This window comes from Pseudophryne corroboree, chromosome 3 (genome assembly GCF_028390025.1).
Source record: "Pseudophryne corroboree isolate aPseCor3 chromosome 3, aPseCor3.hap2, whole genome shotgun sequence".
Taxonomy (NCBI): domain Eukaryota; kingdom Metazoa; phylum Chordata; class Amphibia; order Anura; family Myobatrachidae; genus Pseudophryne; species Pseudophryne corroboree.
Window position 1 is genome coordinate 302,602,690 of NC_086446.1, and position 26,774 is coordinate 302,629,463.

At 45.8% G+C, this 26,774-nt stretch overlaps 1 protein-coding gene and 2 pseudogenes across 10 annotated transcripts in view; 2 read left to right on the forward strand and 1 right to left on the reverse strand.

Moving 5' to 3' along the window:
* The first annotated feature begins 9,179 nt into the window (after positions 1 to 9,179).
* The window catches only part of LOC135055374 (uncharacterized), a 902,783-nt gene continuing 885,188 nt past the window's right edge, over positions 9,180 to 26,774 (forward strand). For 7 of the 10 annotated variants that reach the window (XR_010243739.1, XR_010243738.1, XR_010243735.1 and 4 more), the window contains exon 1: positions 9,180 to 9,322. The gene's annotated coding sequence lies outside the window, so the exon portion shown is untranslated. The other 3 variants (XR_010243740.1, XR_010243743.1, XR_010243737.1) reach the window with 3 other exon arrangements.
* Positions 14,133 to 14,251, reverse strand: LOC134896956 (5S ribosomal RNA; annotated as a pseudogene).
* LOC134896957 (5S ribosomal RNA) lies at positions 22,464 to 22,582 on the forward strand (annotated as a pseudogene).

Here is a 26,774-nt window from a genome sequence, read left to right on the forward strand (position 1 = left end):
GCAGGATGTCCCTTCCAAAAAACCCTCCCCAAACAGCACATGATGCAAAGAAAAAAAGAGGCGCAATGAGGTAGCTGACTGTGTGAGTAAGATAAGCGACCCTAGTGGCCGACACAAACACCGGGCCCATCTAGGAGTGGCACTGCAGTGTCACGCAGGATGTCCCTTCCAAAAAACCCTCCCCAAACAGCACATGACGCAAAGAAAAAAAGAGGCGCAATGAGGTAGCTGACTGTGTGAGTAAGATAAGCGACCCTAGTGGCCGACACAAACACCGGGCCCATCTAGGAGTGGCACTGCAGTGTCACGCAGGATGGCCCTTCCAAAAAACCCTCCCCAAACAGCACATGACGCAAAGAAAAAGAAAAGAAAAAAGAGGTGCAAGATGGAATTGTCCTTGGGCCCTCCCACCCACCCTTATGTTGTATAAACAGGACATGCACACTTTAACCAACCCATCATTTCAGTGACAGGGTCTGCCACACGACTGTGACTGATATGACGGGTTGGTTTGGACCCCCCCCAAAAAAGAAGCAATTAATCTCTCCTTGCACAAACTGGCTCTACAGAGGCAAGATGTCCACCTCATCATCATCCTCCGATATATCACCGTGTACATCCCCCTCCTCACAGATTATCAATTCGTCCCCACTGGAATCCACCATCTCAGCACCCTGTGTACTTTGTGGAGGCAATTGCTGCTGGTGAATGTCTCCGCGGAGGAATTGATTATAATTCATTTTAATGAACATCATCTTCTCCACATTTTCTGGATGTAACCTCGTACGCCGATTGCTGACAAGGTGAGCGGCGGCACTAAACACTCTTTCGGAGTACACACTTGTGGGAGGGCAACTTAGGTAGAATAAAGCCAGTTTGTGCAAGGGCCTCCAAATTTCCTCTTTTTCCTGCCAGTATAAGTACGGACTGTGTGACGTGCCTACTTGGATGCGGTCACTCATATAATCCTCCACCATTCTTTCAATGGTGAGAGAATCATATGCAGTGACAGTAGACGACATGTCCGTAATCGTTGTCAGGTCCTTCAGTCCGGACCAGATGTCAGCATCAGCAGTCGCTCCAGACTGCCCTGCATCACCGCCAGCGGGTGGGCTCGGAATTCTGAGCCTTTTCCTCGCATCCCCAGTTGCGGGAGAATGTGAAGGAGGAGATGTTGTTGACAGGTCGCGTTCCGCTTGACTTGACAATTTTCTCACCAGCAGGTCTTTCAACCCCAGCAGACTTGTGTCTGCCGGAAAGAGAGATCCAAGGTAGGCTTTAAATCTAGGATCGAGCACGGTGGCCAAAATGTAGTGCTCTGATTTCAACAGATTGACCACCCGTGAATCCTTGTTAAGCGAATTAAGGGCTCCATCCACAAGTCCCACATGCCTAGCGGAATCGCTCCGTGTTAGCTCCTCCTTCAATGTCTCCAGCTTCTTCTGCAAAAGCCTGATGAGGGGAATGACCTGACTCAGGCTGGCAGTGTCTGAACTGACTTCACGTGTGGCAAGTTCAAAGGGCATCAGAACCTTGCACAACGTTGAAATCATTCTCCACTGCGCTTGAGACAGGTGCATTCCACCTCCTATATCGTGCTCAATTGTATAGGCTTGAATGGCCTTTTGCTGCTCCTCCAACCTCTGAAGCATATAGAGGGTTGAATTCCACCTCGTTACCACTTCTTGCTTCAGATGATGGCAGGGCAGGTTCAGTAGTTTTTGGTGGTGCTCCAGTTTTCTGTACGTGGTGCCTGTACGCCGAAAGTGTCCCGCAATTCTTCTGGCCACCGACAGCATCTCTTGCACGCCCCTGTCGTTTTTTTAAAAATTCTGCACCACCAAATTCAAGGTATGTGCAAAACATGGGACGTGCTGGAATTTGCCCAGATTTAATGCACACACAATATTGCTGGCGTTGTCCGATGCCACAAATCCACAGGAGAGTCCAATTGGGGTAAGCCATTCCGCGATGATCTTCCTCAGTTGCCGTAAGAGGTTTTCAGCTGTGTGCGTATTCTGGAAACCGGTGATACAAAGCGTAGCCTGCCTAGGAAAGAGTTGGCGTTTGCGAGATGCTGCTACTGGTGCCGCCGCTGCTGTTCTTGCGGCGGGAGTCCATACATCTACCCAGTGGGCTGTCACAGTCATATAGTCCTGACCCTGCCCTGCTCCACTTGTCCACATGTCCGTGGTTAAGTGGACATTGGGTACAGCTGCATTTTTTAGGACACTGGTGACTCTTTTTCTGAGGTCTGTGTACATTTTTGGTATCGCCTGCCTAGAGAAATGGAACCTAGATGGTATTTGGTACCGGGGACACAGTACCTCCAACAAGTCTCTAGTTGGCTCTGCAGTAATGATGGATACCGGAACCACGTTTCTCACCACCCAGGATGTCAAGGCCTCAGTTATCCGCTTTGCAGTAGGATGACTGCTGTGATATTTCATCTTCCTCGCAAAGGACTGTTGGACAGTCAATTGCTTGGTGGAAGTAGTACAAGTGGTCTTACGACTTCCCCTCTGGGATGACCATCGACTCCCAGCAGCAACAACAGCAGCGCCAGCAGCAGTAGGCGTTACACGCAAGGATGCATCGGAGGAATCCCAGGCAGGAGAGGAATCATCAGAATTGCCAGTGACATGGCCTGCAGGACTATTGGCATTCCTGGGGAAGGAGGAAATTGACACTGAGGGAGTTGGTGGGGTGGTTTGCGTGAGCTTGGTTACAAGAGGAAGGGATTTACTGGTCAGTGGACTGCTTCCGCTGTCGGCCCAAGTTTTTGAACTTGTCACTGACTTATTATGAATGCGCTGCAGGTGACGTATAAGGGAGGATGTTCCGAGGTGGTTAACGTCCTTACCCCTACTTATTACAGCTTGACAAAGGGAACACACGGCTTGACACCTGTTGTCCGCATTTCTGGTGAAATACTTCCACACCGAAGAGCTGATTTTTTTGGTATTTTCACCAGGCATGTCAACGGCCATATTCCTCCCACGGACAACAGGTGTCTCCCCGGGTGCCTGACTTAAACAAACCACCTCACCATCAGAATCCTCCTGGTCAATTTCCTCCCCAGCGCCAGCAACACCCATATCCTCCTCATCCTGGTGTACTTCAACACTGACATCTTCAATCTGACTATCAGGAACTGGACTGCGGGTGCTCCTTCCATCACTTGCAGGGGGCGTGCAAATGGTGGAAGGCGCATGCTCTTCACGTCCAGTGTTGGGAAGGTCAGGCATCGCAACCGACACAATTGGAGTCGGACTCTCCTTGTGGATTTGGGATTTCGAAGAACGCACAGTTCTTTGCGGTGCTACTGCTTTTGCCAGCTTGAGTCTTTTCATTTTTCTAGCGAGAGGCTGAGTGCTTCCATCCTCATGTGAAGCTGAACCACTAGCCATGAACATAGGCCAGGGCCTCAGCCGTTCCTTGCCACTCCGTGTGGTAAATGGCATATTGGCAAGTTTACGCTTCTCCTCCGACAATTTTATTTTAGGTTTTGGAGTCCTTTTTTTACTGATATTTGGTGTTTTGGATTTGACATGCTCTGTACTATGACATTGGGCATCGGCCTTGGCAGACGACGTTGCTGGCATTTCATCGTCTCGGCCATGACTAGTGGCAGCAGCTTCAGCACGAGGTGGAAGTGGATCTTGATCTTTCCCTAATTTTGGAACCTCAACATTTTTGTTCTCCATATTTTAATAGGCACAACTAAAAGGCACCTCAGGTAAACAATGGAGATGGATGGATACTAGTATACAATTATGGATGGACTGCCGAGTGCCGACACAGAGGTAGCTACAGCCGTGGACTACTGTACTGTGTCTGCTGCTAATATAGACTGGTTGATAAAGAGATGTAGTATGTATGTATAAAGAAGAAAGAAAAAAAAACCACGGGTAGGTGGTATACAATTATGGATGGACTGCCGAGTGCCGACACAGAGGTAGCTACAGCCGTGGACTACTGTACTGTGTCTGCTGCTAATATAGACTGGTTGATAAAGAGATGTAGTATGTATGTATAAAGAAGAAAGAAAAAAAAACCACGGGTAGGTGGTATACAATTATGGATGGACTGCCGAGTGCCGACACAGAGGTAGCTACAGCCGTGGACTACTGTACTGTGTCTGCTGCTAATATAGACTGGTTGATAAAGAGATGTAGTATGTATGTATAAAGAAGAAAGAAAAAAAAAACCACGGGTAGGTGGTATACAATTATGGACGGACTGCCGAGTGCCGACACAGAGGTAGCTACAGCCGTGGACTACTGTACTGTGTCTCCTGCTAATATAGACTGGTTGATAAAGAGATGTAGTATGTATGTATAAAGAAGAAAGAAAAAAAAAACCACGGGTAGGTGGTATACAATTATGGATGGACTGCCGAGTGCCGACACAGAGGTAGCTACAGCCGTGGACTACTGTACTGTGTCTGCTGCTAATATAGACTGGTTGATAAAGAGATGTAGTATGTATGTATAAAGAAGAAAGAAAAAAAAACCACGGGTAGGTGGTATACAATTATGGACGGACTGCCGAGTGCCGACACAGAGGTAGCTACAGCCGTGGACTACCGTACTGTACTGTGTCTGCTGCTAATATAGACTGGTTGATAATGAGATGTAGTATGTATGTATAAAGAAGAAAGAAAAAAAAACCACGGGTAGGTGGTATACAATTATGGATGGACTGCCGAGTGCCGACACAGAGGTAGCTACAGCCGTGGACTACTGTACTGTGTCTGCTGCTAATATAGACTGGTTGATAAAGAGATGTAGTATGTATGTATAAAGAAGAAAGAAAAAAAAACCACGGGTAGGTGGTATACAATTATGGACGGACTGCCGAGTGCCGACACAGAGGTAGCTACAGCCGTGGACTACCGTACTGTACTGTGTCTGCTGCTAATATAGACTGGTTGATAATGAGATGTAGTATGTATGTATAAAGAAGAAAGAAAAAAAAACCACGGGTAGGTGGTATACAATTATGGATGGACTGCCGAGTGCCGACACAGAGGTAGCTACAGCCGTGAACTACCGTACTGTGTCTGCTGCGACTGGATGATAAATAATGATATAAAAAATATATATATATCACTACTGCAGCCGGACAGGTATATATTATATAATGACGGACCTGCTGGACACTGTCTGTCAGCAGAATGAGTTTTTTATAGAATAAAAAAAAAAACACCACACAAGTCACACGACGAGTGTTTAACTTTTTCAGGCAATCACAATATAGTATACTACTAACTATACTGGTGGTCAGTGTGGTCAGGTCACTGGTCAGTCACACTGGCAGTGGCACTCCTGCAGCAAAAGTGTGCACTGTTTAATTTTAATAATATGTACTCCTGGCTCCTGCTATAACCTATAACTGGCACTGCTCCCCAGTCTCCCCCACAATTATAAGCTGTGTGAGCACAGTCAGATATATACATAGATGATGCAGCACACTGGGCTGAGCAGTGCACACAGATATGGTATGTGACTGAGTCACTGTGTATCGTTTTTTTCAGGCAGAGAACGGATTATATTAAATAAAACTGCACTGTCTGGTGGTCACTGTGGTCAGTCACTACTAAACTCTGCACTCTCTACAGTACTCCTAAGCTCCAGTAAATCAAGTGTCTCTGTTTAAAATCAATCTCACTCTCTCTCTTCTAATCTAAATGGAGAGGACGCCAGCCACGTCCTCTCCCTATGAATCTCAATGCACGTGTGAAAATGGCGGCGACGCGCGGCTCCTTATATAGAATCCGAGTCTCGCGATAGAATCCGAGCCTCGCGAGAATCCGACAGCGTCATGATGACGTTCGGGCGCGCTCGGGTTAACCGAGCAAGGCGGGAAGATCCGAGTCGCTCGGACCCGTGAAAAAAAACATGAAGTTCGGGCGGGTTCGGATTCCGAGGAACCGAACCCGCTCATCTCTACTATATATATAGCAGTACGGTACAGTAGTCCACTGCTCTACCTACCTCTGTGTCGTCAAGTATACTATCCATCCATACCTGTGGTGCATTTCAGTTTTGCACAGTTTGCTGACCACCAGTATATACTATATAGCAGTACGGTACAGTAGGCCACTGCTCTACCTACCTCTGTGTCGTCAAGTATACTATCCATCCATACCTGTGGTGCATTTCAGTTTTGCACAGTTTGCTGACCACCAGTATATACTATATAGCAGTACGGTACAGTAGGCCACTGCTCTACCTACCTCTGTGTCGTCAAGTATACTATCCATCCATACATGTGGTGCATTTCAGTTTTGCACAGTTTGCTGACCACCAGTATATAATATATAGCAGTACGGTACAGTAGGCCACTGCTCTACCTACCTCTGTGTCGTCAAGTATACTATCCATCCATACCTGTGGTGCATTTCAGTTGTGCGCAGTATATATAGTAGTAGGCCATTGCTATTGATATATTACTGGCATATAATTCCACACATTAAAAAATGGAGAACAAAAATGTGGAGGGTAAAATAGGGAAAGATCAAGATCTACTTTCACCTCGTGCTGAAGCTGCTGCCACTAGTCATGGCCGAGACGATGAAATGCCATCAACGTCGTCTGCCAAGGCCGATGCCCAATGTCATAGTAGAGAGCATGTAAAATCCAAAAAAATAAAGCTCAGTAAAATGACCCAAAAATCTAAATCAAAATCGTCTGAGGAGAAGCGTAAACTTGCCAATGTGCCATTTACGACACGGAGTGGCAAGGAACGGCTGAGGGCCTGGCCTATGTTCAAGGCTAGTGGTTCAGCTTCACATGAGGATGGAAGCACTCATCCTCCTGCTAGAAAACTTAAAAGAGTTAAGATGGCAAAAGCACAGCAAAGACCTGTGCGTTCTTCTAAATCACAAATCCCCAAGGAGAGTCCAATTGTGTCGGTTGCGATGCCTGCACCTCTTTTTTCTTTCATTTTTCTTTGCATCATGCGCTGTTTGGGGACTATTTTTGGAAGTGTCATCCTGTCTGACACTGCAGTGCCACTCCTAGATGGGCCAGGTGTTTGTGTCGGCCACTTGGGTCGCTTAGCAAAGTCACACAGCTACCTCATTGCGCCTCTTTTTTTCTTTGCATCATGTGCTGTTTGGGGACTATTTTTTGGAAGTGCCATCCTGTCTGACACTGCAGTGCCACTCCTAGATGGGCCAGGTGTTTGTGTCGGCCACTTGTGTCGCTTAGCTTAGTCACACAGCTTCCATCTTGCACCTCTTTTTTTCTTAGCATCATATGCTGTTTGGGGACTATTTTTTTAATCTGCCATCCTGTCTGACACTGCAGTGCCACTCCTAGATGGGCCAGGTGTTTGTGTCGGCCACTTGGGTCGCTTAGCTTAGCCATCCAGTGACCTTGGTGCACCTCTTTTTTTCTTTGCATCATGTGCTGTTTGGGGACTATTTTTTAAATCTGCCATCCTGTCTGACACTGCAGTGCCACTCCTAGATGGGCCAGGTATTTGTGTCGGCCACTTGGGTCGCTTAGCTTAGCCATCCAGCGACCTTGGTGCACCTCTTTTTTTCTTTGCATCATATGCTGTTTGGGGACTATTTTTTAAATCTGCCATCCTGTCTGACACTGCAGTGCCACTCCTAGATGGGCCAGGTGTTTGTGTCGGCCACTTGGGTCGCTTAGCTTAGTCATCCAGCGACCTCGGTGCAAATTTTAGGATTAAAAATAATATTGTGAGGTGTGAGGTGTTCAGAATAGACTGAAAATGAGTGGAAATTATGGTTATTGAGGATAATAATACTATGGGATCAAAATGACCCCAAAATTCTATGATTTAAGCTGTTTTTGAGGGTTTTTTGTAAAAAAAAACACCCGAATCCAAAACACACCTGAATCCGACAAAAAATTTTCAGGGAGGTTTTGCCAAAACGCGTCCGAATCCAAAACACGGCAGCGGAACCGAATCCAAAACCAAAACACAAAACCCGAAAAATTTCCGGTGCACATCACTAGTTAGAAGTCGCTTTGGAATTTCATGATACATATAAAAGCAAATAGTGTGTGTCCTCTTGGTTGCAGAACTCTTTGGTGATTTGTATTCAACAATAATGGTGCATTATCCCCTAGATATATAGGGCCTGCTTCTGGGTTGGACTCATCTGCAGACACTTTTTCATATGGCCGTGGCAGCCTGCTTCCTAGTTTATGCTACTGCCAGGGCTGGATTAACAATGAGACGAATGGAACTACAGTTCCAGGCCTCGACATAAAACTAGGCCCATCATAATGGCAGCATGATGAGGACCAGCCACACAGTCAGCCATAAATCATAAGTATTAAAATTGGTTTTCTAGTTTTCTCAGAAATGTATGGAATTTTTGTATTTTTGTGTACTTAGGGAAACAGAGGAGCCGATAGTGTAGGAGGTGTGTACCCATGTGGCTTTGGTTCCACCCACACCCACACTGATCACAGCTCCTCCGCATCTCACAGTAGGCCCTTGACCATTTTCAGCTTCAGGCCCATGTGGCTCTTAATCTGGCCCTGGCTACTGCCAGAATCTGCTTTTGTATACTACATGTGGAAGCCTATCCTGCCCACTGTTCTTATGTCTGCAGTAGCGGTGTCTGTCCGTGTGGGGATTTCTGATTCTGTACATGTCCAGAATCTGATTTCTTTCATTCTATGCTGAAATCTGTGAGACCTGTACTTATTGTGATTTATGTGCTACTCAGAATTATCACCATAATATCAGATGGAAACTTTTGCTCCACTGCAAAAATAATAATAATAATAATAATAATAATAATAATAACAATAATTGTTGCTCCGATCGACTGCGCACAACCTCCGACGCTGACATTACTGTTATGATGTTCCGCCATTTTGACGAGCTGGTAACTAGTTTGTATATAATATTGTGCCTCTCTAGCAGTACAGTGCAGCGCTGACAGACATTACCATTATGTAATCTGCCTGTGCCAGTGTGCCAATCCTATTATTTTGCCATGATCCTCTTAATCAGATTACATAGTAGTTTATCCTGATAGCCTCTGGATTATCACAAGTAGTGATTTGCTGAATGTTGTACTGTTAAACCTTTGGGAATTTGTCCATCTGGATTATGTAATATTATTGTGCTCGATTTTAAACCGATGGTATATTGAGCGCCGTTGTCCACTAGATGTCGCCAGAATGACAGACATGAGAAAGCTGAGTTGGCTTCGCGCTTCTTGCGAATGACAGGCGTTATGGTCCTCGAAGGAAACCGTAGAGGTGGGAAACTTGAACACGGACATAAGCGGAGGGAGTAGAAAGTGCAGGGAGCCCGGTAGCCGGTGAGTAAGAGTCTGCGTCACAGATGCGCGGCCTGTGGCTTCCTACGTGTTGTGTTATTATAAGTCCATGCACGCCGTGGTAGGGAATGCAGGGGTTTGCAGTTGTGCCCTAGCCTTGGTTCTTAGTAACCTCAATGCAGTAAGTGATGTGAGATGTGCATTGGCAGGCTGTTATTATTTTTTCTCTTTTTTTTCTTCTTTTATTACGTACATGGTTGTGATGACTGTTTTCTAATTCATATCAGTTCCATGTGGTGAAAATGGTTTTGCCTATTAAACAGCAAGTCTGACACTGTGGTAGACGTTAGAAGCATCGATATGGGGGCGAGTGGTTAGGGAAGAGGAATATGTGTGCTGATACTGCTCCCCAACCCCCCCCCCCCCCCCCTTGTATTATTGTGCCAATGTGTACTGCATGACAGCGCCCCTGTTTATATCGGCGCTGCTAGAGACAAGATAGCACGCTGATATGCAGGACAATGTACCGTATGAACGGTCAGTGGCACTGACCTTTCCAACACCTGAAGGTATAAATATTGACAGATGCAGGTGTCATTGCCCATTCACCACAGCAGGGGCAGCTCTTCGGCTTGCGCAGGAGATCTTGCGCATGCCCAGTGGAGCTGGGGGGGGGGGGGGGGGGGGGGGGGGGGATAGAGAGAGACACAGCGCATTAGCACTCTGCTGATGCGCTGTGTGCTCAGGCAGGGATTTACGGAGGGGGAGGGGTAGTTTTCACTCCCCCGCCCTGGCAGACAAGATGTTAATATATCTTGTCGGTGTAGCTTCCTGGCAGTAAGCGTTATACCCACACGATACATGCGGGTATAATATATCTACCCCTGTATGATTTATGGCACTAATAACATTACACAGAACTATATTTTTATTGCTCTTGTAATATGGTATCCGGACTCCAGGTCAACAACAAAAAGGTCGACACACCTTAGGTCGATGCCAATTGGTCGACATGGACAAAAGGTCGACAGAAACAAGGTCGACATGGAAAAAGGTCGACATGAGTTTTTCACAATTTTTTTCTTTTTTGGAACCTTTTCATACTAAACGATCCACGTGGACTATGATTGGAACGGTAATCTGTGCCGTGCGAAGCGGAGCAGAGCGAAGGCACCATGCCCGAAGCATGGCGAGCGAAGCGGTGCACTAATTGGGGTTCCCCGTCACTCTACGAAGAAAACGACACAAAAAATCTCATGTTGACCTTTTTTCCATGTTGACCTTTTTTCCATGGCGACCTAAGGTGTCGACCTAAGGTGTGTCGACCTTTTTGTTGTCGACCTGGAGTCCCAGACCCTTGTAATATAAAATGATCACCATTGCTGAATGTAATGTCAACAATTTATATATAAATCTGGTGGTGCTGAAATGCACATGCTGAACAGGTGCTCGAATTAATTTGCATGCCACCGGTTTTTAATGTACATACCTGGGAACTGATCCAAATGATAGCATGTATGATATACATTTCATGTCCCTATGTACATAGTTTATGTATGGATCTTTTTCCAGGTCACCTAGCAGGTGTATTCATTACTCACGAACCTATTTTAAAAGATCTACAGGTGGCACTGATTATTTCACGTGATTCTGTGAGGAGACCTGGAAAATGTGAGTTGTTGGGAGTCCTTGCGTTTGGGAACCACTGGTAGATATATCTACACACATATACAGACAGGGTGTCCCATAATGATGGGACACATTTTTAAATGCAAGTATCTAGGACTGGAACAAGTAAGTTTTTTTTTTTTTTTTTTTAAGGACTATGGGCCTAATTCAGACTGTGGTTGAAACGGCTGTCAGGCTGCTGTTTGTATTACTTTGTATTATTGCGCAATGGTGTGGAACGCATGCCAGAGGTGAGGCTGGACAGGTATTATGTCTTGAACGGCGCAACAGGCAGCCGAAGTCGACCGACACTTACACCGTTTGATGATCATGCTAAGGACACCATTTGATGCGTATTGACCTCAATGAATAATTGTTGTCGGTTCAGCAACAGAGGATATAAGTCACTGCAGATGGACAATAACAAATAATGCTATGGATGAGCATAAGTTCTAATTCAGGCACGGATGGTGCCTGGTGGTTGACAGCGATGTCATTTGAAGTGAAATTAAAATAATCTTAAATATCGTGCTATAAGATTGGAGAGTGCGGCTTGAAAAAAATAAATAAATAAATGTAAAATAAATTTATCTATCTATCTATCTATCTATCTATCTATCTCTCATTCTGAGTAGGGGACCCAAAAATGTGGGCTTTTGGATAAGGGATACTGAACCTGAATGTGTGTGATGACCCCTTGAGAAAGGTGCGCCAGCACCGAAACTGCTGCTGTCAGGGTGGTGGTTGCCATGCCCCAAGCTGCTTTATGCCTGTCATCATATGCTAAGTATATCTCTATTACTGCTTCATGAGATGGTGTTGTTATGCTAATTGAAGATAAATCTTTCAAGAATTTATTGCTGGTTGTGCTGATCTTTCCACCATGAGAACACCTGGGAACTGTTGATATATTATCTATCTATATCAATTCTGCCTGTTTAGACTTAATTGCTCCTCAAAGGACTATTTACTAAAATGTGCATGTGATGGGCCTCCAATAGATGATGCTGGCGACATATGCAGTTGGAGAAACAGCTAAGTGGATAGATGCCTAGAAAAGACAGTCGGCTTCTGTCATTACGAACAATGGGATCAATTCAACGCAAATTGAATAGTGTCGGGAGAGAGGTCCTGGAGCTATTCAATTCAGCGCAATGCTGTCCCCAATCCGACAAAACTAGGTCCTGGATGCTGTGATCTAGCGGCATGCAAACACATCGCGGCGAGGCAGTATAGTTGAAGAATGCCCTGTTTAGTCCAGGAGCATGGACATATTCCGACTTAGCATCTGTCTGAACTGAATGGCTCTGGGAGCTACCTCCTGACGCTATTCAATCCGCATTGAATTGACTCCAATTTGGGGTTGATGTTTCAAGTAGTTGAGAAGTTGCCCATAGCAACCAGTTGGCTCCTATAATTTTTATAGAATGTACTTGATAAATGCTACCTTAAAGCTGGTTGCTATGGGTGTCTTCTCCACTCTTCACTGCTTGATACATCAACCCCTGTGATAGATAAATCATAGTTGGCAGCTGATTAGTTGCTTTGAGCAGCTTCTCCACCTTAACTATTGCCAAGGATTGATCCTTCTTCCCCCATATATGTAGGAATTATCTGATCAAGACAATGGTGCAGTGTAGAATCCGGACATTGGGGTCTATTCAATTGATGTCTGATCCTTTCCGACGGTAAGGATCTGACATTTCAGTTTACAATTTGCGGCCATATCCGTCAGGTTTTCACTGTTTCCGACAATGGCAAGCTGACTTTGACAAAAAAAAAAGTTGGATTGACATTGTCAGAAATAGGGCTAAAGCCTGTTGGATTTGTCCGCTAATCGGACAAAACACGTGGATCCGCGGCTAATCCGCTGATTCACATGTTTTCCGACAAGTCGGAAAAATGGCACTTTGGTTGAATAGGTCGAATCTGGATTCGACCTTAAAATGTCGGAAACTGAAGTTTTTCCGACTTGAATTGAATAGACCCCATTGGGCCTTACTCAGAGGTGTACACAATGCCGATGTTTTTGTAGTTGAGTGACTATTGGCAATCTGCGCATGTGTCTAAGTCACACTGTGCACGTGTCAAGGTACCTTAGTGAAGTCGCTCATAATGAGGTTTTACTTGCAAAGGGACTGACTGTCAGGAAGCGTTTGAGGGAGGTAATGTGGAGTGGAGCCAAAAACGCAGGCGTGTCTTGACCTACATCTGGGATCCCATGCGCAGAAATCTTGGCGCCTGTGCCTCAGTTCTTGCAGCCAATCTGGGTGACTATATGACTACACAGATGGTCAATTATGGAAGCATCTGCGACCGACCGGTGGGCGCCCCAATCCATTTCCATGTGGCAGCAGCATTAGCAGATTTTCACACGGTAGCTGCGTACGGGATCACAGCTGCAAATGCATTAGCATACAACTGAATCAGGTCCTTTGGCCCAGTCATTGGATGTACCTGTATAGCCAAATAAAGTAGTAAAACTGGCCACTGTTCCTGATTACCCATGTTTGTATATTCCAGGTCACTGAAACTGAAGGCTGCATGCTTTTATACAGGACAGGGGATGTCTGATACTCATTCTTTACTACGAAAAGAGAAGGGGTTTTTGATCCTGCACCGACCTTAGATTCAAACTACATTAATAATCAAATAGTGGCCAGAAATGGACAATGTTTGTGGAAATTCCTATCTGTCCGTATGGCGGTGCGCCCAGAGTCAAAAAAGAAACAATTGTACATGCACAAGAAGGGAAGTATGACTCTTGTTTGGGCGCACTCTTAATATGATATCTAAGTGTTGATAGATAGGTGATAAGCCTAACAATCCAGAAAATAGTCTTTATTCCTGCTCTTTAGGATACATAGAGACTCAGCATGACCTATAGGACATATGTCTGAAAAAATGAAATGTTCAGATCTTAGTTATGCCTGGATAACCGCATATTGGAAGGTAGCTACATCTTAAGCTGCTTCCGTCTGCCAAAGATCTGTACAAACTGCGTTTGTATTGATGCACCCTTCGTTGGGTTGAGTGAGTGGGTGGGAAAGCCCACACACTATAGGAAATTCTGATAATCGACCACTGTCATGGGTAGATCGTGGCGAATGAGGATTAAAAGGTAATGAAGTAGAGTATAAGTGGTGATGCTGCTGTTGGTGTTCTTCTAACAGGGAAGGAAAACCTCCTACTCCACTGGGTATTCCCTAGAGGTCGCCCTTCTAGGTACTGACCCAGCCCACCTTCGTTTAGCTTCCAAGATCGGACGAGATTGGGCGTGATCGCAGGGGTATGGTCGTAGAAAGGTTTGACCCTGTGCCACCAATGAGAGTGCACCGAAAACGGAGGGATGGAGTCCTCTTCAGAAAAGAATTAAGGATAGGACTGGGTGGTAGCTGCGGTTAGATAGAGGTTGCAGCAATTGGATAGGTGTGAATCTGCTGTCCACGTTAGACTGAGGAGACGTGTCCCCCTGGGGGGCACGCTCCCCAGAATCGTGGATGAGAGTTCACAGAAGGAAGATAGATAGATGGAAAATGGAGAGGGTACAGAGTAGAAGGATTGGTGCAGGAGGTGGAGATGTTACCTAGTATAATTGGATTGCAATATAGCGAATCCCTTGTAGGTTTATCTGTCACTTTCTAGCCGAAATTTGTTAGACAGGAACAGTTTTTGCTTTCTGTAGTAGGAGCTTGTGCTAGAGACGGCTAAAATATGCCCTCTGTGATAGCCACTGGGGTAATTAGCCCTTGGAAAGCAAAAAATACAAAAAAAAAACACAAAAAAAAAAAACCTTAGTACCCACAGTTTGGAATTTGCCTGAGGCAGACTGTTGGTGAAATTGCACACCACCTGTCACTAACACATAGAGTGTGAAGGAAGAGCCATATATCTCATGATGTTCATAGACAAAATAAATATTCTATGTTCATTCACTGGAAAATACCAGTATTGTAAATACCAGAAATACCCTTTACAGATGTCAGACAGGTAGATGCCTTTGGGAAGCAGAGAAAGTGCCCGCAAAAAAGGTTAGGAGCCACAAATTGTCCGCCCCTATCACATGATTGTATAACACTGTGCCCACAAACAAAAATGCACACATGTATGTAATAACCTAGCTGGAAATCCCAGCAATATCTTATTTATAAATAACCTGGCTGGAGATACCAGCGTATTTGGTAACACAAGTTATTGTACGATGCAGGATTATTCTGCTACAGCATAAAATTCAAGTGGTGACCCAAACTATTTCACAAATGCAGAATTAGTCTGCTAAGGCATAAAATTCAAATGTCAGACATTAGATTAACACAGAACAAATATATACTGAGTGATTCTGCTGAGGCATAAATTATGAATCAATAAGGTATTAGATACCACCTATTCAATGGTCAGACAGGCTGGTGCCCATGAGGAATGAATCAATAGGGTATAAAGCATCACCCATTCAAAGGTCAGACAGGCAGGTGCCCAAGAGGAAGCTGGAAATACCAGCAATCTTGGTAACACAAAAGATATATACAGAATGAATCTGCTAGGGCAAAAAATTATTATGAATCAATAAGGTATCAAATATCACCCATTCAAAGGTCAGACAGGCAGGTGCCCATGAGGAAAACGCGTTTCACCCGGTCACGGGCTTGTTCACTTCCGTTCTGAGCTCAGAACGGAAGTGAACAAGCCCGTGACCGGGTGATATTTGATACCTTATTGATTCATAATAATTTCTCTGACGTCCTAGTGGATGCTGGGGACTCCGTAAGGACCATGGGGAATAGCGGCTCCGCAGGAGACTGGGCACAAAAGTAAAGCTTTAGGACTACCTGGTGTGCACTGGCTCCTCCCCCTATGACCCTCCTCCAAGCCTCAGTTAGATTTTTGTGCCCGAACGAGAAGGGTGCACACTAGGTGGCTCTCCTGAGCTGCTTAGTGAAAAGTTTAGTTTTAGGTTTTTTATGTTCAGTGAGACCTGCTGGCAACAGGCTCACTGCATCGAGGGACTAAGGGGAGAAGAAGCGAACTCACCTGCGTGCAGAGTGGATTGGGCTTCTTAGGCTACTGGACACCATTAGCTCCAGAGGGATCGAACACAGGCCCAGCCATGGAGTCCGGTCCCAGAGCCGCGCCGCCGGCCCCCTTACAGAGCCAGAAGCAAGAAGAGGTCCGGAAAACCGGCGGCAGAAGACATCCTGTCTTCACCAAGGTAGCGCACAGCACTGCAGCTGTGCGCCATTGCTCCTCAGCACACTTCACACTCCGGTCACTGAGGGTGCAGGGCGCTAGGGGGGGGCGCCCTGAGCAGCAATAAAAAACACCTTGGCTGGCGAAAATACATCACATATAGCCCCCAGGGCTATATGGATGAATTTTAACCCCTGCCAGAATACACAGAAAAACGGGAGATAGGCTCCGCCCCCTTCTCGGCGGCCTTATCTCCTCAGCACACTGGCGCCATTTTCCCTCACAGCTCCGTTGGAGGGAAGCTCCCTGGCTCTCCCCTGCAGTCACTACACTACAGAAAGGGTTAAAAAAGAGAGGGGGGCACTAATTAGGCGCAGTATTAAAAATACAGCAGCTATAAGGGGAAAAACACTTATATAAGGTTATCCCTGTGTGTATGTGTATATATATATATATATATATATATATATATATATATATATATATATATATAGATAGCGCTCTGGTGTGTGCTGGCAAACTCTCCCTCTGTCTCCCCAAAGGGCTAGTGGGGTCCTGTCCTCTATCAGAGCATTCCCTGTGTGTGTGCTGTGTGTCGGTACGTTTGTGTCGACATGTATGAGGAGGAAAATGATGTGGAGACGGAGCAAATTGCCTGTAATAGTGATGTCACCCCCTAGGGGGTCGACACCTGAGTGGATGAACTGTTGGAAGGAATTACGTGACAGTGTCAGCTCTGAAGACAGTGGTTGACATGAGACAGCCGGCTACTCAGCTTGTGCCTGTCCAGACGTCTCATAGGCCGTCAGGGGCTCTAAAGCGCCCGTTACCTCAGATGGCAGATACAGACGCCGACACGGATACTGACTCCAGTGTCGACGGTGAAGAGACAAATGTGACTTCCAGTAGGGCCACACGCTACATGATTGAGGCAATGAAAAATGTTTTACACATTTCTGATAATACGAGTACCACCAAAAAGGGGTATTATGTTCGGTGAGGAAAAACTACCTGTAGTTTTCCTGAATCTGAGAAATTAAATGAGGTGTGTGATGATGCGTGGGTTTCCCCCGATAACAACTGATAATTTCTAAAATGTTATTGGCATTATATTCTTTCCCGCCAGAGGTTAGGGTGCGTTGGGAAACACCCCCTAGGGTGGGTAAAGCGCTCACACGCTTGTAAGAACAAGGGCTCTACCCTCTCCTGAGATGGCCACCCTTAAGGATCCTGCTGATAGAAAGCAGGAGGGTATCCTAAAATGTATTTACACACATACTGGTGTTATACTGCGACCAGCAATCGCCTCAGCCTGGATGTGCAGTGCTGGGTTGGCGTGGTCGGATTCCCTGACTGAAAATATTGATACCCTAGATAGGGACAGTATATTATTGCCTATAGAGCATTTAAAAGATGCATTTCTATATATGCGTGATGCACAGCGGAATATTTGCCGACTGGCATCAAGTGTAAGTGCGTTGTCCATTTCTGCCAGAAGAGGGTTATGGACACGACAGTGGTCAGGTGATGCGGATTCCAAACGGCATTTGGAAGTATTGCCTTATAAAGGGGAGGAGTTATTTGGGGTCGGTCTTTCAGACCTGGTGGCCACGGCAACAGCTGGGAAATCCACGTTTGTACCCCAGGTCGCCTCTCAACATAAGAAGACGCCGTATTATCAGGCGCAGTCCTTTCGTTCCCAGAAGGGCAAGCGGGCAAAAGGTTCCTCATTTCTGCCCCGTGACAGAGGGAGAGGAAAAAGGCTGCAGAAATCAGCCAGTTCCCAGGAACAGAAGCCCTCTCCCGCCTCTGCCAAGCCCTCAGCATGACGCTGGGGCTTTACAAGCAGACTCGGGCACGGTGGGGGCCCGTCTCAATGAATTTCAGCGCGCAGTGGGCTCACTCGCAAGTAGACCCCTGGATCCTTCAGGTGATATCTCAGGGGTACAAATTGGAATTCGAAACGTCTCCCCCTCGCCGTTTTCCTAAAGTCGGCTTTACCGACGTCTCCCTCTGACAGGGAGGCAGTTTTGGAAGCCATTCACAAGCTGTATTCCCAGCAGGTGATAATCAAGGTACCCCTCCTGCAACAGGGAACGGGGTATTATTCCACACTGTTGTGGTACCGAAGCCGGACGGCTCGGTGAGACCGATTCTAAATCTAAAATCTTTGAACACTTACATACGGAGGTTCAAATTCAAGATGGAGTCACTCAGAGCAGTGATTGCGAACCTGGAAGAAGGGGACTACATGATGTCTCGGGACATTAAGGATGCTTACCTTCATGTCCCAATTTACCCTTCTCACCAAGGGTACCTCAGGTTTGTGGTACAGAACTGTCACTATCAGTTTCAGACGCTGCCGTTTGGATGGTCCTCGGCACCCCGGGTCTTTACCAAGGTAACGGCAGAAATGATGATACTCCTTCGAAGGAAGGGAGTTTTAGTTATCCCTTACTTGGACGATCTCCTGATAAGGGTAAGATCCAGAGAACAGTTGGAGGTCGGTGTAGCACTATCTCAGGTAGTGTTGCGGCAGCACGGTTGGATTCTCAATATTCCAAAATCGCAGCTGGTTCCGACGACTCGTCTTCTGTTCCTAGGGATGATCCTGGACACAGTCCAGAAAAAGGTGTTTCTCCCGGAGGAGAAAGCCAGGGAGTTATCCGAGCTAGTCAGGAACCTCCTAAAACCGAGCCAAGTCTCAGTGCATCAATGCACAAGGGTTCTGGGAAAAATGGTGGCTTCCTACGAAGCAATCCCATTCGGCAGATTCCACGCAAGAACTTTCCAGTGGGACCTGCTGGACAAATGGTCCGGGTCGCATCTTCAGATGCATCAGCGGATAACCCTGTCACCAAGGACAAGGGTGTCCCTCCTGTGGTGGTTGCAGAGTGCTCATCTTCTAGAGGGCCGCAGATTCTGCATTCAGGACTGGGTCCTGGTGACCACGGATGCCAGCCTGCGAGGCTGGGGAGCAGTCACACAGGGAAGGAATTTCCAGGGCTTATGGTCAAGCCTGGAGACATCACTTCACATAAATATCCTGAAGCTAAGGGCCATTTACAATGCTCTAAGCTTAGCAAGACCTCTGCTTCAAGGTCAGCCGGTGTTGATCCAGTCGGACAACATCACGGCAGTTACCCACGTAAACAGACAGGGTGGCACAAGAAGCAGGAGGTCAATGGCAGAAGCTGCAAGGATTCTTCGCTGGGCGGAAAATCATGTGATAGCACTGTCAGCAGTGTTCATTCCGGGAATGGACAACTGGGAAGCAGACTTCCTCAGCAGACAGTAGACGCTCTGGTAACACCGTGGGTGTACCGGTCAGTGTATGTGTTCCATCCTCTGCCTCTCATACACAAGGTACTGAGAATTATAAGATGGAGAGGAGTAAGCACTATATTCGTGGCTCCGGATTGGCCAAGAAGGACTTGGTAACCGGAACTTCAAGAGATGCTCACGGAGGATCCGTGGCCTCTACCTCTAAGAAGGGACCTGCTCCAGCAAGGACCCTGTCTGTTCCAAGACTTACCGCGGCTGCGTTTGACGGCATGGCGGTTGAACGCCGGATCCTGAAGGAAAAAGGCATTCCGGATGAAGTCATCCCTATCCTGATCAAAGCCAGGAAGGATGTAACCGCAAAACATCACCGCATTTGGCGAAAATATGTTGCGTGGTGCGAGGCCAGTAAGGCCCGACGGAGGAATATCAACTGGGTCGATTCCTACATTTCCTGCAAACAGGAGTGTCTATGGGCCTGAAATTGGGGTCCATTAAGGTTCAAATTTCGGCCCTGTCAAATTTTCTTCCAAAAAGAACTAGCTTCAGTCCCTGAAGTTCAGACGTTTGTAAAAGGGGTACTGTATATACAGCCTCCTTTTGTGCCTCCAGTGGCACCTTGGGATCTCAATGTAGTTTTTGGGTTCCAAAAGTCACATTGGTTTGAACCACTTAAATCTGTGGAGTTAAAATATCTCACATGGAAGGTGGTCATGCTGTTGGCCCTGGCCTGGGCCAGGCGCGTGTCAGAATTGGCGGCTTTATCCTGAAAAAGCCCTTATCTGATTTTCCATTCGGACAGGGCGGAATTGAGGACTCGTCCTCAGTTTCTCCCTAAGGTGGTTTCAGCGTTTCACCTGAACCAACCTATGGTGGTGCCTGCGGCTACTAGTGACTTGGAGGACTCCAAGTTGTTGGACGTAGTCAGGGCCTTGAAAAATATGTTTCCAGGACGGCTGGAGTCAGGAAATCTGACTCTCTGTTTATCCTGTATGCACCCAACAAGCTGGGTGCTCCTGCTTCTAAGCAGACTATTGCTCGTTGGATTTGTAGTACAATTCAGATTGCACATTCTGTGGCAGGCCTGCCACAGCCAAAATCTGTAAATGCCCACTCCACAAGGGAGGTGGGCTCATCTTGGGCGGCTGCCCGAGGGGTCTCGGCTTTACAACTTTGCCGAGCAGCTACTTGGTCAGGAGCAAATACGTTTGTAAAATTCTACAAATTTGATACCCTGGCTGAGGAGGACCTGGAGTTCTCTCATTTGGTGCTGCAGAGTCATCCGCACTCTCCCGCCCGTTTGGGAGCTTTGGTATAATCCCCATGGTCCTTACGGAGTCCCCAGCATCCACTAGGACGTTAGAGAAAATAAGAATTTACTTACCGATAATTCTATTTCTCGTAGTCCGTAGTGGATGCTGGGCGCCCATCCCAAGTGCGGATTGTCTGCAATACTGGTACATAGTTATTGTTACCAAAAATCGGGTTATTGCTGTAGTGAGCCATCTTTTCTAGAGGCTCCCCTGTTATCATGCTGTTAACTGGGTTTAGATCACAAGTTATACGGTGTGATTGGTGTGGCTGGTATGAGTCTTACCCGGGATTCAAAATCCTTCCTTATTGTGTACGCTCGTCCGGGCACAGTATCCTAACTGAGGCTTGGAGGAGGGTCATAGGGGGAGGAGCCAGTGCACACCAGGTAGTCCTAAAGCTTTACTTTTGTGCCCAGTCTCCTGCGGAGCCGCTATTCCCCATGGTCCTTACGGAGTCCCCAGCATCCACTACGGACTACGAGAAATAGAATTATCGGTAAGTAAATTCTTATTTTTTTGCCCTAGCAGATTCATTCTGTATATATCTTTTGTGTTACCAAGATTGCTGGTATTTCCAGCTTCCTCTTGGGCACCTGCCTGTCTGACCTTTTGAATGGGTGATGCTTTATACCCTATTGATTCATTCCTCATGGGCACCAGCCTGTCTGACCATTGAATAGGTGGTATCTAATACCTTATTGATTCATAATTTATGCCTCCGCAGAATCACTCAGTATATATTTGTTCTGTGTTAATCTAATGCCTGACATTTGAATTTTATGCCTTAGCAGACTAATTCTGCATTTGTGAAATAGTTTGGGTCACCACTTGAATTTTATGCTGTAGCAGAATAATCCTGCATCGTACGATAACTTGTGTCACCAAATACGCTGGTATCTCCAGCCAGGTTATTTATAAATAAGATATTGCTAGGTTATTACATACATGTGTGCATTTTTGTTTGTGGGCACAGTGTTATACAATCATGTGATAGGGGCGGACAATTTGTGGCTCCTAACCTTTTTTGCGGGCACTTTCTCTGCTTCCCAAAGGCATCTACCTGTCTGACATCTGTAAAGGGTATTTCTGGTATTTACAATACTGGTATTTTCCAGTGAATGAACATAGAATATTTATTTTGTCTATGAACATCATGAGATATATGGCTCTTCCTTCACACTCTATGTGTTAGTGACAGGTGGTGTGCAATTTCACCAACAGTCTGCCTCAGGCAAATTCCAAACTGTGGGTACTAAGGTTTTTTTTTTTTTGTATTTTTTTGCTTTCCAAGGTCTAATTACCCCAGTGGCTATCACAGAGGGCATATTTTAGCCGTCTCTAGCACAAGCTCCTACTACAGAAAGCAAAAACTGTTCCTGTCTAACAAATTTCGGCTAGAAAGTGACAGATAAACCTACAAGGGATTCGCTATATTGCAATCCAATTATACTAGGTAACATCTCCACCTCCTGCACCAATCCTTCTACTCTGTACCCTCTCCATTTTCCATCTATCTATCTTCCTTCTGTGAACTCTCATCCACGATTCTGGGGAGCATGCCCCCCAGGGGGACACGTCTCCTCAGTCTAACGTGGACAGCAGATTCACACCTATCCAATTGCTGCAACCTCCATCTAACCGCAGCTACCACCCAGTCCTATCCTTAGTTCTTTTCTGAAGAGGACTACATCCCTCCGTTTTCGGTGCACTCTCATTGGTGGCACAGGGTCAAACCTTTCTACGACCATACCCCTGCGATCACGCCCAATCTCGTCCGATCTTGGAAGCTAAACGAAGGTGGGCTGGGTCAGTACCTAGAAGGGCGACCTCTAGGGAATACCCAGTGGAGTAGGAGGTTTTCCTTCCCTGTTAGAAGAACACCAACAGCAGCATCACCACTTATACTCTACTTCATTACCTTTTAATCCTCATTCGCCACGATCTACCCATGACAGTGGTCGATTATCAGAATTTCCTATAGTGTGTGGGCTTTCCCACCCACTCACTCAACCCAACGAAGGGTGCATCAATACAAACGCAGTTTGTACAGATCTTTGGCAGACGGAAGCAGCTTAAGATGTAGCTACCTTCCAATATGCGGTTATCCAGGCATAACTAAGATCTGAACATTTCATTTTTTCAGACATATGTCCTATAGGTCATGCTGAGTCTCTATGTATCCTAAAGAGCAGGAATAAAGACTATTTTCTGGATTGTTAGGCTTATCACCTATCTATCAACACTTAGATATCATATTAAGAGTGCGCCCAAACAAGAGTCATACTTCCCTTCTTGTGCATGTACAACTCATTCTTTACTATCAGACAAATCTAGTACACCGTACACATTTACACATTCTGCTGTAATTGCATCATTTCCTTCACAGCTTTGCTAATGTGTTAATGTGTGATGAATGGTAGTGTAGTGAGTCTGTTCTCCTCTCTCCTGCAACAACAGTGGCCTGAGAGGAGAAGCTCTATGGATTGTAACTGTAGTGAGCAATCTGATGCTTGTACAATAGAGCAGGGCTTCTCAAATCCAATCTTTGGGATACATTAATGGTGCATGTTTTCCCATATCTCCTTGCTGGAGCACAGGTGTGTTCATTACTGACTAACTCATTTTAAAATATCCAATCAAGATGGTTCTAATTAATTAATTTTCATTCTGTGAAGTCCTGAAAAGCATGCACTAAATTAGGTACACACTATACAATTATTGGTCTGATTTGCAAATGATCTAATGATTGTCCTGTTTTATTGCGTAGTTTGTAGCCTTGCGTGTTTTGGTCAAACACTGATAAAATGGATAACAAACAGTCAGAAACACTTGTCTTTAATTATGTTAGTGGTTAGTCTTGTCCGATGTTTCCGATATCCTGCAGTGTGTGTGCATTCTCAATAATATCTCCATATTTGCTATGGTTTTTCTCCTGCTGGGTTCACAGGTTATCCACAGGATAACATTGGGATATGCTTGTGCGTCAGCGGATTGGCACCAAATCGATCACGAGCTTTGTGGCCTCCCAGGATGCATCGGGCTCATCCATATAATCCCGCCCACCGACTCGGTCAAATCAGTTTTTTGTTTGGTGCGGCAGGAGTCGGACCATGGTCACAGGGCTGCTGTGTTTGGCAGCCCTAAGAGGTTTTTTTGATTTATTTTTATAGTCTTACCTTTTTTTGAGTGAACTTTCCTAACAGCGTCTTACATATTGGAAAGAGTCGCTCCAACAACTCTCCGCCGGATCGCAACAATGCTTACCCACGGTACAAGTGCTGTCTCGACGGGCGTCTGTGTCGGATGTTGCTAGCAGGTCCAGCAGACGTTACCAGGCTGTGGCCGGAGCACGGGGAGAAGGTAATGCATCGGTTCCGCTTAGAGGGGTAATACGGACACAGCCGCACTGATTTGGGAGGAGACTACCAAACAGTAGCTGGCGCGCCACCACCACAGGTGCTCTAGCGCTAGGCTTTAGGGATCAGAAGGCGCCAGGAATAGTTTGAGACTGCGATCCCTAGGGTTGATGCCAGCAGTGGGGAGTCAGACGCTCTCCTGGTCGCCCCTCCCCCCCCCAGTTCATGACCAGTTTCCGAGCGTCTCCCGCCATGAACTGATTGCCTCACTTCCGTCTCAGACGCTACCACGAGGGTACTCTGTCGCAGCATGGCACTGCGTCTGTATACACTAAAGTTTGACCGCTAACAGACTGGGTTGCAGACAGCGTCTGCATGCACTAACGTTCACTGAGCGTCTGTGTCCAATAAAAATACTGGCGCGGCTGTGTACACTAGTAGCGTCTGGATCCACTCAGCGTTCGCTAACGTATTGATCGATCCTGGAATTGGGGTGAGTCTCCCTGTATCTACAGAGTAAGGGTTATACAGCACTAAAATTCTATCTACTTTGTTAGTATGAATAGGTAAGTTTAGTGCCTATTGCATATGAGTTTTTGTACAATGCTGTAGTTTTCTCCGCAAATTGCGTCTGAATACATTAAAATAACTATATAATACAGAAAACAGTAAATGTACGCCTACATACTTGAAATGTGTTTGTAGTTGATATGCTCATATGACTAATAATATCATGTGGCTGACTTTTATATATGTTTGTCAGTGTTTCTTTTTGTGAACCTCAATGCTGGTGCTTGGGTTGGGGATCAGATTGATATCACTTTTTATGCAATATAAAGTGTGTTCAGTCACAGATTGTGTAGTACTGTGGATGAGTTGATTATTTATCATGTCTAAGAGCGGCAAAGGTGACGAGGTTACTACAGTAACACTAGCACTTAAAACACGTTTATCCTGCAAGACTGGGTTAATAACTCAATCCTTGGGAAATAATGGGTTATGTGCAAATTGCCTTTCATTTCAGCAGACTACTAGGCAGATCCCTGTTCAACAAGAAATAGATTCACCTTGGGCCATATTTACACAGACTTTATCCAGTATAGCTGACAAGTTGGCCCCTGCAGCTCCTATCGCAGGACTAGGTTACATGATTAACCCTTACATGCAGCTCCCATCTTATGGTATAGACCCTACAGCTTCTACAAGTCAACAAGCTGATAAACCAAAGGTAAATATATCATCCAATTCGCAAGCTACACAGGAGGGTACAACAGATGATGACTCCATATACTCTACTTCACCTTATGAAGAACAAATAGAGGGCTTCAGCTCAGAAGATATAGATGAGTTAATTGGAGCAATGAAGGCTATTCTGTCTCTTGAAGATTCAGTTGAGCCAGTAGTAAAAACAAAAGCGCCTGTGTTTAAATGTCCTAGAACAGTGAGGGTAGAATTTCCAGGGTCAGAGGAACTGACGGAAATTATGGCGGAACCTTGGGCTATGCCCAATAAGAAATATAAAATCCCAAGGAAATGGGATTCGTACTACCCTTTTCCAACTGGGGACTGTTTAAAAAGAGAAGTGCCTCCTAAAGTAGATACGCACGTCATTCGACTGGTGCCAAAATTTGTTTTACCCTTGCCTTTAACATCATTAAATGATGTCCCAGACAGGAGAGTGGATGGTTTTTTTGAAAAACATTTTTGCCTCGGCCTGGATGGCAAAAGCGGTAGTTGAATGTGCTGAAGAATTAGAGAATGGGCTTTCAGCACCTACTAGGGAACCGGAGTCTCATATCGCTCATATGAAACAGGCTGCTCTATTTCTAGAAGAAGCAGCAATGGATATGGGTAAGATTGCTTCCAAAGCTTCAGCCTTAACGGTAGCCGCTCGCAGAGCAATTTGGCTACGTACATGGAAGGCTAATTCCGAATCCAAAAAGGTTCTGGAAGCTTTGCCTTTTGTTGGGAACATTCTTTTTGGTAAGGAATTGACAGATTCTGGAGTCAGAAGCTGAATCCAAGAAGGTTAAATTTCCTGCCAGTTATACTCCTAAACCTAGGGGTTCAGGTTTTAGGCCATTTCGATGGCATGGTAAAATAAAAGGTAAGAATGAACCTAAGCAAACCCAGTACAATAAGTCTGGTAAAACGGGGAAGCAGTGGGCCACTAGAGGGCCAGCTTCCAAACCAGAACAGAAACCATCAGCCTGATGGTGCGGGCCTCCACTTGGGGGACTCCAAGGTAGGGGGCTGTCTTCTTCTTCAGTTTGTACACATATGGCAGCAGTTGACAACAGACGCTTGGAAGTGGTATCTCGGGGTTATGTTTTCCCATTCAAAAAACAGCCTCCTCGAAGATATTTTTTTTTGTACCAGCCCGTCTCACATAGAGACGAGGGCCAGGGCACTGCAAGAATCCGTTCACAAATTGCTTCAGTCAGGAGTAATTGTCCCAGTACCTCCAGAACAACGGTGGGAGGGGTTTTACTCCAACCTATTCTTGGTCCAGAAATCAAATGGGTCGTTTCGACCCATTCTCAATCTCAAAATGTTGAACAAATACATTTGGGTACAGAGGTTCCATATGGAAACATTACGTTCCATAATTTTGGCCATGGAACCAGGGGATTACATGGTATCTCTGGATATACAAGATGCTTACCTGCATGTGCCGATAGCATTGTCCCA